At 42.0% G+C, this 11,709-nt stretch overlaps 1 non-coding gene across 1 annotated transcript; it reads right to left on the minus strand.

Annotated features, from left to right (window-relative positions):
- Positions 1-11,130: 11,130 nt before the first annotated feature.
- On the minus strand, positions 11,131-11,294 carry LOC114707763. Its single transcript, XR_003736708.1, has one exon. It is a non-coding gene; the product is annotated as a U1 spliceosomal RNA (small nuclear RNA).
- Positions 11,295-11,709: the final 415 nt, after the last annotated feature.

The raw sequence follows: 11,709 nt of genomic DNA on the forward strand, positions 1-11,709 counted from the left end.
TTGTTGGCCCATTGCTATAGGGAGGCCAAACCAGTTCCTGGAGGAGGTTTTAAGCTACTATTCGAGCAGTTTCTCTTTAAATTTTCTAAATGCTAATGAGAAAGGAACGACAGCCGTGGAGAGACATTGGATAATAGAAAAAAAAAAAAAAAACTACAGAGTTAAATCAGCCTGTATACTTTAAAGATATGTTGACCTCAGAATGGAAACCAGGGTATGTGTTATATCGGGAACGAGGTTTTGCTTTTGCTTCCACAGGAGAAGAAAAGCTATGGATACCATCAAAATTGATAAAGATTAGATTTGAACAAGCGAGACCTATTGATTAGAGGAGGTGAGATAGTTCATCAACCAGTGTGACTATTCAATCTAAACTAACTTACAAGACTAACAAATGATTTTCATTTGATCAGATATAACTTGCCAAAAGGGAAACTCCTCAAAGTTAGGGTTGGGGCAAGGTTTTGTTTTTGTCTTTCCAGGAATCAGAAGACCACTGGACAAATGAGACATCTGAAGAAAAATGACAAATCAGAGAAAATGTCCCAAGAAAAAAAGAGTAAATTGACCTATTAGTATATCACATTTCAAACAGGATAAAATTTCATAATCTTCCCAAATGTTTGTTTTTGCTGTTCTCTACAGACACATAATGCAAATGGTCTTTTTGTAGTCCCAGTTTAATTAAAAATTAAAGCTGGCTTTAGAATTGGAGCATGGCCTTCTCCTTCTCTAAACCCTAGTATGCTTGTTAAAAGGAAAATCCAAAATCTCTGTCTCATGTCAGAAGAACCACTTGATATGGGACAGAATAAAAACCAAATTAAGGGACTATTCTGTTGCCAATTATCTCATAATCCTTTGGTTTTGTTTTGAATCTTTAAAACTTTTCATAAGGTATAAATATTATCTCAAAAATTTTAAAATTAATATGTATATATTTTAAACATTTTGTCATGATATTAATGGTCATATAGAGTACTAATTCTAGAAAAAGGCTTCATCTAGCTTCCTGTACATGATTTTGGGTTTGAGCCCCTATGAGGTAACTAGGAATTAAGTTTTTGTACTCTGGATGTACATACCAAATTATGGTCCTTTAACCTCTTCTAGATCTATTGCATATGACGTTTAAAATGTTTAAGTTTTCTGCAGTAAACCATGATCATGCCTAACAGTGGCCTTTGACATCTCCAAAAGCAGGATGGGGTCCCACAACAATTCCACCAGGAATATGGTAGTGCCACTAAGCTGACAAACACCACCCAAAGATTGGCTTTGGACTACAAACTGCTCAGGACAATTTCAAGGTGGCTGGCTGAGATGATCCAGCCTCACAGATTACTCTAGTCAGGACTTGAGACAAGCCCTGCACTTTCTCATAATACAGACACCAGACAACAAATGATATAGCTAGCTCTCCCAGGACTTGAAAATTATCCCATTTTGGGGGGTCCCCTAAAGATGTTGTCACCCCCAGACAGCAGGAAGTAATTTTAAGAACACAATGCCCACATTCCCAAGAGGTAGGGTGGGTGGTTTTTGGTCGATCAGTGGTTTGTGGATATTTGTCATTGTTTAGGGGGTTTGGTTACAAGTTGTTATTGGTAATGGTCAGGAAAAAGGCTGAACAAAGGAGATTAGATTCAGGAATCCCATTCTAAAATGAAAAATGGGGGGATATATAAATAGGATAAAAGGGTAGATTTTGAATCTACTTTTAAACCAAAAAAGCAACTACTAGTCTTAGATATTTTATATTGATATGGATTTTTGTATATTGATACAAATTTGAGGTTATTTTTGTTGTACTGTATATATGTTTCTACTCTTAAGACATTTTTGTATAATGATATAAATTTAAGGTTATTTTTGTTAGAACTTATTGTACATACATTTCTACTCTTATTCAAAGTATTGTGCTGCTACAGCTCATCTAACAATGTAATGTAAATTTCTGGTCCTTGAAAGTTATTATTACAAACTATTTTGGATAATAAAGAAATGCAGGTTAGTAGTTAGTCACCTATTATAATCAAACTTGTAGTCAGGTTTGTTTTCAAGGTCAAACAGATATATTTTAGATAGATAGGTCATCTTCAAACACTTCAGAGACCTACAGAATATGGCATTTAAGATGTTTTAATAACATAAGGTTCCTTTCTCTCTCTCTCTCTCTCTCTCTCTCTCTTCTCTCTCTCTCTCTCTCTCCAATGAAACATGTCTGCTCCTGGCAGCACCAGCACCAGCGTACTTTAGAGAAGATGATGGGCATTGAAGAAACTCCATATTGAGTTTACTTTCTTTGTGGTAAATGTTAGCCACTGGGCAAGAAACTGCCCTTGCCTTGACTGCTGACAGTATGTTGTCTAAATTGGACAAGCAGAACACAAAAGAATGTGACTACCAAACTTTGCCAAGACAAGGTGGGACAGTCCTTCAAAATTCCTACCTTACAGAAAAATCTGCTAGATATTCTAGGTCTGTAGGCCGAAGATGGATGCCCCAACATTGTAGAGGAACCTTGGGTGACTGTCCAGGTAGCCAGTTGTTTCTGTCATTTCTTAGTTTTGGAAGTTGTTTGCTCTGCACTTTCTGTTTACTCAGATAATATTATATCCTCAGGTCTCTGATGAAGTTGGAGACTAGATAGTTATCATTTTCCTTGTTAACAAAATCAGAAAAGAGACTTACAAAAGAGGTATAAAGTGTATAAGGTTGAGAGATATAAAAAAATAGTTTTGGGTTGGTAATGCAAGTTAGGATAGAAAGTGAATTAGGTACATCACTTTGGACTCACCAAGATAGGATAGATAATGGATTATTTTCTCTGAATTTGTCAAATGTTAATGGACTAGACATTGTTAGTGTAATTAATGCCTGTATATATTTATATATAGTCATTATAGTTATTGTATATAATTTTTCTATGTTAGTTAAAAACTTTCCTTTTTATTTAGACAAAAAGGAGGAAATTTTGTGTGATATTTTGTTTGTGTTCTGACAAATAGAGCTTGCTTGGAGTCAGAGGGCAGAGCTATCCACTAGTTAACCATAGAGATCTGGAGTTCTGTACAGAGAGGAGACAGGAAACGACAAGGTGGGGCAGGATCTTGGCCCTTTTGGAATGGAAGAACAGAAGAGGAAGGAAGCGTCTGTGGCTGCTTTTCTGATTCTCTGACATTTCAGGTTTCTACCCCAATCTGACTCTTGGTTTTTATTGATGAGATTAATTAGATTTACACATCACGACTGAGTTCATTTTGTGTTGACTAGTTACTGCTGGGCATGGAGCCTCCCTTAAGTGTGGTTTGTACACCCAATGAGACTCCATTGGAGAAAGCTGATTTTTTCTTTTTAAGTGGTTATCTATTAGAGATAGATCCTGGTTTAGGGATTGGACTCATGTCTAGTTCTCCTCTCAATATCAGGACCCTATCTGGCTTGTATCTGTGTAGGTCCTGTGAATACCGCCACAGTCTCTGTGAGGTCCTGTGTTCATCATTCATACTGTTTCCTTGTGTTATCCATCCCCTCTGGCTCTTACAGTCTTTTGCTGTCTCCTCTTCTGCACAGCTCCCTGAGCTCTGAAGTGGGGGTGGGGCGTTGATGAAGATATCCCATTTAGGACTGAGTGTTCCAAGATATCTCACTGTCATACACTGTTCAGCTGTGGGTCTCTGTATTAGTTCCCATCTACTTCAGGAGGAAGCTTCTCTGAAGACCGCTAAGCAGCACCTGATCTATGGGTGTAGCAGAATGCCATGAGTCATTAAATTGTGTTCCTGCAACAGTACTAGTGTTTGCTTTTCCTCTAGGTTCATGGCCTATCTCAGATTCTTGGCCACTCAGGCAGTGTCAGGCATGGGGTCCACCTTATGAAGTGGGTCTTAAATCCAGTCAGATCAAGTGGTTGGTTACTCCCTCAACTTTTGGTGGCACACATTTTTAATCCTAGCATTCAGGAGGCAGAGGCAGGGAGATCTCTTTCTGGTCCATATAGTAAGTTACATGGCAGACAGAACTACATAGTGGGATCTTGCCCACCCATCTTCCCCCCCAAAAAAAAGAAAAGGAAAAGAAACATTGCATATGAAACACAGAATAGCACCTAGCACATAGTGCACAGCATGTTAATTATTTAATAATTATTTCCATTGTTATATAATGAACTGGGTTGGATACAAGACCTAGGTAGAGTCTTAGAACCACAGCCCAGTTGATTAATATGGCATCATGGAAGAGGCAGTACCTAGCCAGGGTCACATGTGGAGGTGTACGAGAAGCAGCTGGAAGATCTCACCACCCCCAACCATGGCTAGTGGACATGTAGCATGCAAGGCCCTGATGCTTTCTGGAATCACACCTCCAGAGGCATGGGCATTCTAGGCTGGTTCTGTGAATTTGTTCTACATCACCGAGGTGAGCACAGGTATGTAGTGGACTCTGTCAATAAATAAGCCAGCCTTTGGATTACTCCAGCAGTGGGCTGGGTGGTACAGGATAAGGATGGTGAGGCTGGGGCTGGCACCAGGAAACGGGTAACAGAGCAGCAGGGAGAGGAAGGGAGAGGGTGGAGAAGGCTAGTGGAGGTACTTCAGGTCCCTAGGGCTAGTGAACTGGAGCAAGAGGCTGAAAAGGGACTGTCCTCAATCCAAGCTTAGTGATGGGGATGATGTTTTTTGACAGCATTTGAGAACTCCTGTGTGTGTGTGTGTGTGTGTGTGTGTGTGTGTGTGTGTGTGTGTGACACTTTCTGACTGTCAGCTGGATCTCCCTGGGATGGCTCATGTTTGGAGGGGAAAATGCAGATCACAGAGAAGGAGGTACTTATTGCAGTTCCACAGCCAGCTAGGGACATTGAACCTTGGTATTTTGACTTCAAATTCACTGTTACCTGTAACCTAACCAAAGGCTCCCTGTAGGGTGTGCAGGTGAAGTGGAGAGCTGAAGAAGAAAGGCATTTACCATTGCAGAGCTTGTGGTCCCTCTGGGATGGCTCGTCTAGGAGGGTGGCTGGAACCCCTTCAAGAAGCCAAGAGGATACTGACTCTCACTTGCAGTTTCAACCTCCATCTCTCCCACTCATTCTTCTACCCATGGCATTTCTTGAGTCTGCTCTCACCAAGGATTTTCTAGTCCCACCTTCTTGCTATAAGATACAATGGTCTCAGAGTCATGTGTTCAGGGATAGCAGCCATTTTCTTCTATGGGCCTGTTCCTGATTACTTGCCTTGACTACTCAGTACCCCTACACATGAGGAGGTGCTGTTGTTCGGTCAAGGTGACTAATTCAGGCCCCAGGAGACAGGGAACACTTCTGTCTATAACATCCAAATGCCCAACACAGTCCTGTTAGACAGATTATTGAATGATTGACATGGGGGCCTTATTGATTCCATTCATTGACGGGAAGTGTCAACTTCAAATGAGCACCTTCAGCCGTATCCCCTCACCTATGATGCCACAGGCACCTTAGGTCCCCAGAGGAATTCTTGAACTTCCTGAGCTGAGACCCTAGTTCTGTAAGTGGCATCCATTCACTCCAGTCCCGCCTCAGCTCCATCACTCTCTGACACTCTCCCTCCCACCTCACAGCTTCCCTGATTCAGCGGATGATTTGCCTGGACGTTTGCAGCAGCCTCCTCCTCCTCCTCCTCCTCCTCCTCCTCCTCTTCCTCACTCTTCTGCACCCTCAGGCCTCTGCCATGCTGCAGTCAGAGAGACATTCCAAACTGCAGATTCAGCTAGGATCCAGTCCTTTACCTAGAGGGTGATCAAGGCGTGTGTAGTCCAATGTCTCTTCTGTGCTTGGGTCTGGAGCCAAGCTTCCCTGAGCAAATTTCATCTGTCAATTTGACTTTAGTGTGATGTTGGTGAAGTAATTGACTTAGGTACCTCAGTGCCCAAATACACAAATTAGAGCTAAATAATGCCCATCCCGTGAGGCTGCGAGAGTTAGCCTATCTTCAGAAAGCCTACAGTCAACACTTATGTGTCAACAACTGCCCCTCCAACTTCTGCTTAGGGGTCTTGTATGCAATGCCTATAGTGGCCACTAGATGGCCACACCGTGATTCAGCCTTCTTCCTTGACAACCACCTCCCTTCTCCTCATCACGTTCTTTCATGCCTCATAGCCTGTGCTGTCCATGCTTAGGATTTCTGGTTTTGTTTCTGCAGGCTCCACCTCCTGCAGGATGGCTTTCTGATATCTCTTTGCACACTACCCTCATCAGATGGGTACAGCTCTGGTCTGTGAGCTTCTGGAGGACAGGGCATCCACAGAAGAGCAGGTGCAGTGCTTGCATAGTGGAAATACTCCATGTTTGCTGAATGAATACCTGCGTGTTAGCCAGTCCCAGCTAGTAGACATTTACATTGGCTGTTTGACTTTGAACAAGTCACTTAGCCTTTCTGGGTCTCAGTTATCTTATTTCTAAATGGACATTAAAATGAGGATGCTCCTTAGTTTTGCTGTAACAGTCTGGTGTCAAGCTCTAGTGTGAGAATTGCCATGCTGTAGACCCAAGGCCACCATGTATAGATATAGCATCTGCCTGCCAACCACTGCCCATGCCCACTGCCACCCTACCCCAGCCCTGTTACATGGCTCATTTGATAGTATTAGAGTTTGTTTACCTCTCCCTAAGGACCCTTTTAATGGAGGGTGGGGAGAGCCTAAGCTTAGTCTGGAGCCCATCTGGATCAGCTGAACCAGGAGTCTCCCATGCCTGGAAAGCACAGCTTCAACATGTCCTTTGCTGAAGCACCTCAAGTCACCCGATCATTGTGCCCCTTTCCTCTTCCCGAGTCCTCAGAGCTTTGTCCAGGGTAGAGTTGAGGGCTGGGTCCTGGCTCCTCCCCATAGATCTCTCTGTTCTGACACTGTCTGTGTCAGCATGACCCGCCTGTAATTATACAGCAGCACCTTAGAGGGCATTATGGGTGTTATTAGGACCAATTCTCAGGAGTGGAGCTAACCAGTCAAAGACTCTGAGCCCTGCTGAGGCTTTTGCAAGGTGTATGCTTTCTTTTCCTAAAGGGTTGAATCCATTGGCATTTAATCCTTAAGCAGTGGAAACAGTGTAGTATGGGATTCCAGCTTGCTTTGGGGCAAATACTTCCAAAAGCAGTTTACAAACAGGTGCTCTCTTTGCCAAGTACCTGTTTTGGTGGTGCTCCCCAACTAGCACTGCTTCAAGTGTCTTCACCAGCAAGCAGAGGACCGAGTGTACACAGCTGAAAGAAAACCACATGAGCTAGTAACTTCTACTTTTCTGAGGAAAGTCTGGGGTCCAGGAAGAGTGACCATTGATGGGCTCGCTGAGGAGGTGTGAGGATAGTTCTGGCTGGAACTTCTGTTGAACAAAAGTAATGAAATAGATGTCTTTTCTTGTTCTTGATCTAAGGAGAAAGTCAGCATAGAGTATGAGGTTTCCTATGGGGTTTTTTTTTTTTTTAAGGCACAGGCTTAGTTTTTAATAAGGTATTTCCTTCTAATTCCAGTTTATAGAGTATTTTTTAAACTAGAAAAAATACTGCATTTTGTTAAAAGATTTTCTTGTACCAACTGAGACAACCATGTGATTTCACCTCTTTATTATGTTGATGCGGATTCCACTGACCAGTTTTGTTTGTTTGTTTGCTTGTCTGTTGTACCATCTTTACATTTTAGAACTAAATCCCACTTGTTCATGGTGCACGTGGTACCTTTACTATTATAAAGTATTAATTGTAAGTATTGGGTCTCCCAGAGTTGGGGTTGCCCTTGTGGAAAGTTTTTATTCATTGATAGCATATGCCTGTGCTCTTCAGGGGAACATGCTTTTTTTTTCTTTTCTAGGCAGCTCTAGCTTGCCTGGAATTTGTGTAGACCAGGATAGTCTTGAACTCACAGATATCTATCTGCTGCTGCCTCCTGAGTGCTGGGACTAGAGGCATGCACCACTACCCTTGGCTTGGGGAAATATTCTTAAGGGCATTTGACAATCTCTGGCTGATGTTCATCCACTCATTCTACACTGCCAGGTGGTAGTGTAGACAGTAAGCATGGGATCCACCCATGGCTACAGTTATCAATTGTGTGTGGTTAGGTTTGGGTAGGTAGATAGATCTGGACTCCACAAATTAATGTTGCAAGTATTCAGCAAGAAAAAGGATGCTGGCTTAGTGGCTGTCATCTCCTGTTTTGAGATCTCAGCGCACTGTTCCACTAGTGACCTTTGAGCAACACCTGGTGGCCAACATAGTAATTAATAAAACAATGGGTGAGAGTCAGGGGAAGAAGGAAGGGGAAAAAAAAATCAATGTTCTTTTCAAAAAAATTTTTTATTTTTGTTCTCAGTACAGGGGACTGAACCCAGAGCCTTGTGCTTGTTAGGCAACTACTCTACCACTGAGCTACAGTCTCAACCCTCTTAATAGAAAATGTTTTAGAAAAGATTGATAGAGATGCTTTACTGCTCCACTTATAAGGCGAATATTCACATTGTTTTCTATCATAATGATAAAAGGACTCTGAAAACCATATATTACATATAAATTATATATAATTGATAACATTTTTTTAACTGTACCAGTGCGTAAAAGTTTTATGTTTGTGTCCTGAGATTCTTCTGAGACAGATGTGCCTAAGAGTGAAATGACTTGCCCTGCTAAACTGGTAGGGTCCATTACTAATTATGGCCATTTTCCATGTTTGTGAAGGACGTTAAAGCTGAGAAGGATTTTCAGTGAGGTCTACATACGGGCTCTTGGATTAGCCAATTAAATGATAGACAAATTGCATTTCTGTGCTTTGAGTATACATAAGATTCCAAGAGGAAGATCTATGACTTCTTTAGATTTGTTAAAACAAAGCATGATTTAAAAAAGATAAACAATAAAAGATGACATTTGATGTAATCTGCAGCTTGGCTGGACATTTCAATCCTCATGGGAAAACCAAGATCAATGCTTAAGAAATAGCATCTGGGGCTGGAGAGATGGCTCAGCAATTAAGAGCACTGACTGACCTTCCAAAGGACCTGGGTACAATCCCCAGCACCCACATGGTGGCTTACATCCATCTGGAACTCCAGTCCTAGAGGATCTGACACCTTCCTCTGTGGGCACTACACATACATGATGCATAGTCATACAGGCAGGCAAAACATCCATACACATAATAATAAATAAATATTTATTATTTTAAACTGAGCATCAGTTTTTGCTTGTGTGTTATCTCCAGGTTGGGTGGCAGCTGGAGAGCAATGTGAACAAGTCACAGTATTTTGTTTAGGACTGTGTGGCTCCTTTAAGATGACTGTTCCCTTGTGCCATTGCTGGTTTGGGAGTGGCTATTTGGTTATGGATGTCACCCCATCCTTTTCTAGTGTTCATTTTAACACCAAAGTTATGACAAATAGTTGGACATTTAAATAGTTTTGAAGCAAAGAGTAGCAATCTTGATTATCTGGAGAAAGATAAAGGAAAGCACTGTTCACCTAAATAATGGCTTTCAATAAGGTCTCAATGAGACAATTTAATTTTCTTTCACATTGAAGCCTTGAGGAGGCAGATGGCCTAGAGCTAGTGGGATTGTTTGCTCTATGTGTTGTCCAGACCCCTGTCTATCTTATTCTGTCATCATCAACACACAAATTCCAGGAGTAATGTAAGTGTCAGTAGGTTCTGTCGCCACATCTGTCTTCAGGTGAGGGAATAAATGGGAAATGGAGGTCACGCACCTTTCCTTCTGAAGATATTAGCTGGGGACAGAACATGCCACTTCTGTTCATAGTTCTGCCCCAAATTTAAAACCATCGTGTGCCTCACTGAAGGGCTATATGCTGGGGAGATGGCTGAGCTGGAAAAATGCTTGCTGCTGAGTTTGGATCCACAGCACTCGGTAAAAAAACCAGGCATGGCAGTTTGTGCATCTGTAATTCCAGTGCTGCAGAGGCAGAGACAGGACAAACCCTGGGGCTTTCTGGTCAACCCAGCTGAATTGATTAGTTTCAGGTTCAGTGAGAGACTCTGCCTCAAAAAATAAGGTGGAGAGAGGTTGAAGAAGATATTCATTGTTGGTCTTTGGCCTAAACACACGCATGCACTTGCATGTGCACACACATGCAGAGAAAGATTGAGAGACAGACAGATAGACAGACAGAGACAGAATACTCAGTAGCTGGCAACTGTGTGCCCAGCTAAGGATTCCATTTATGCAGGAGTGGATAGAGGATGTGGGAGGGATGCTGAGTCATCTCTGCTGTAAGCACACTGTAAAGTAAGCGTGGACTGTGACAGATCCTTTAAAATAGAAACAGTATCTGGGACAGTGCTGTTCATGAATGAGTCACAACATGCAGAACTCAATAATTAAGAACCATCCAAATTTCCACCAGGCTACAGGTTAACTTATAAAAGAAGCTTCTGGGTTCTTCATAAATGTAACTACTGTTGTAAGTTATGGAGTAGCTCAAGCACTCCTGGCCACACTCACTGCAACTATCAAAGCTCCTATTTAGTTTTACTTGGTCAAATACCAATTACACAGTGAAGCAAGGGAATCATTCCCTGGGTAGTTGGTGGTCTTCTGCAGCTGTGCCTATGGGCACAGAGGAGACAAAGGAAATGAAGGAGTTGTGTTATGGGTATGTGAACCTATCAGATGCTTCTACAGGAAGCAGTTGGTATTATTGCACTTGAAGGCTAAATTCTCTTTATCTCTTTGTATATTATTGATAAGACATGGGTTTTATTAAACCTGAGATGATGGGTTTCCTGTCTGATTAAGGAACTTTCCCTTCTTGCACTGTGCTTCCTAGTTTATCAGTGCCTTTGGTTGATAGCAGAGCTGTTACATAGGATTTCTCCGTAGTCAAAATGTCCAGAAATGCAAAGGACTGATGGACGCCTGGTGAGAGAAGGCTGATTCCAAGGATCATCCAAAGTCTTCCTATGATTGGACAGGATGACCTAGGTCAGTTTCTCAAATCTTGGATTCTTTCACCCACACTTCCAGCCAAACAGCAAGTTCTCTTTACTCTCCCAAATGTCATCAAAGTCACTCACACATTTATTTCCAGTCAGGTCCACTGCCACCACCCTTGGCAAGCACCATCTATTTTTTTTTTTTTTTTAATTTTGGGGGACAGCATGAACACAGTCCCTCACTACAACAAATTATGAAGGCTGGATTCCCACATTTGGGGAAATCACAGAGGTCAGCACATCTGGAGTGCAGTGGATGAGCTTTGCCCTGGGCAAACCACCTTCATGATTACGGTGTCTCTTCTGTCAGGTAAATATGCGGCACTACTCTTGTCCATGTCTGAGCTTTCTAATTGTGTCCCTTTCTTCTGATTTCCACTTTTGCCCTCTGTAACCTATCACTAATCTGTCCGTTATCTACGAAACAGATGCAAAGCTACCCCTCCTCTGCTTTTCTCTCTTGTAGTTCAGGCTGCTTTTAAATTCCTGATTCTCTTGCTTTAGCCTCTCAGGTGCTGGAGTCATAAGTACGCATAATCACACCCAGAAAAACTTCCTTAAAATGCACTTCACCTTAGTTCCACCTCTGGTTAAAAGCCCTTCAAAGGGCTCCTTCTATACTTAAAAACAAATCTAAATCTCTAGTTAGGTTTCAACAAGTGATGCACTTAGAAATCATTAAGCAGTTCCCATTCAGGCTACATAAGAATAGTTAGCACCAGAAGCATGCACA

Source organism: Peromyscus leucopus, chromosome 2, assembly GCF_004664715.2.
Source record: "Peromyscus leucopus breed LL Stock chromosome 2, UCI_PerLeu_2.1, whole genome shotgun sequence".
Classification (NCBI taxonomy): domain Eukaryota; kingdom Metazoa; phylum Chordata; class Mammalia; order Rodentia; family Cricetidae; genus Peromyscus; species Peromyscus leucopus.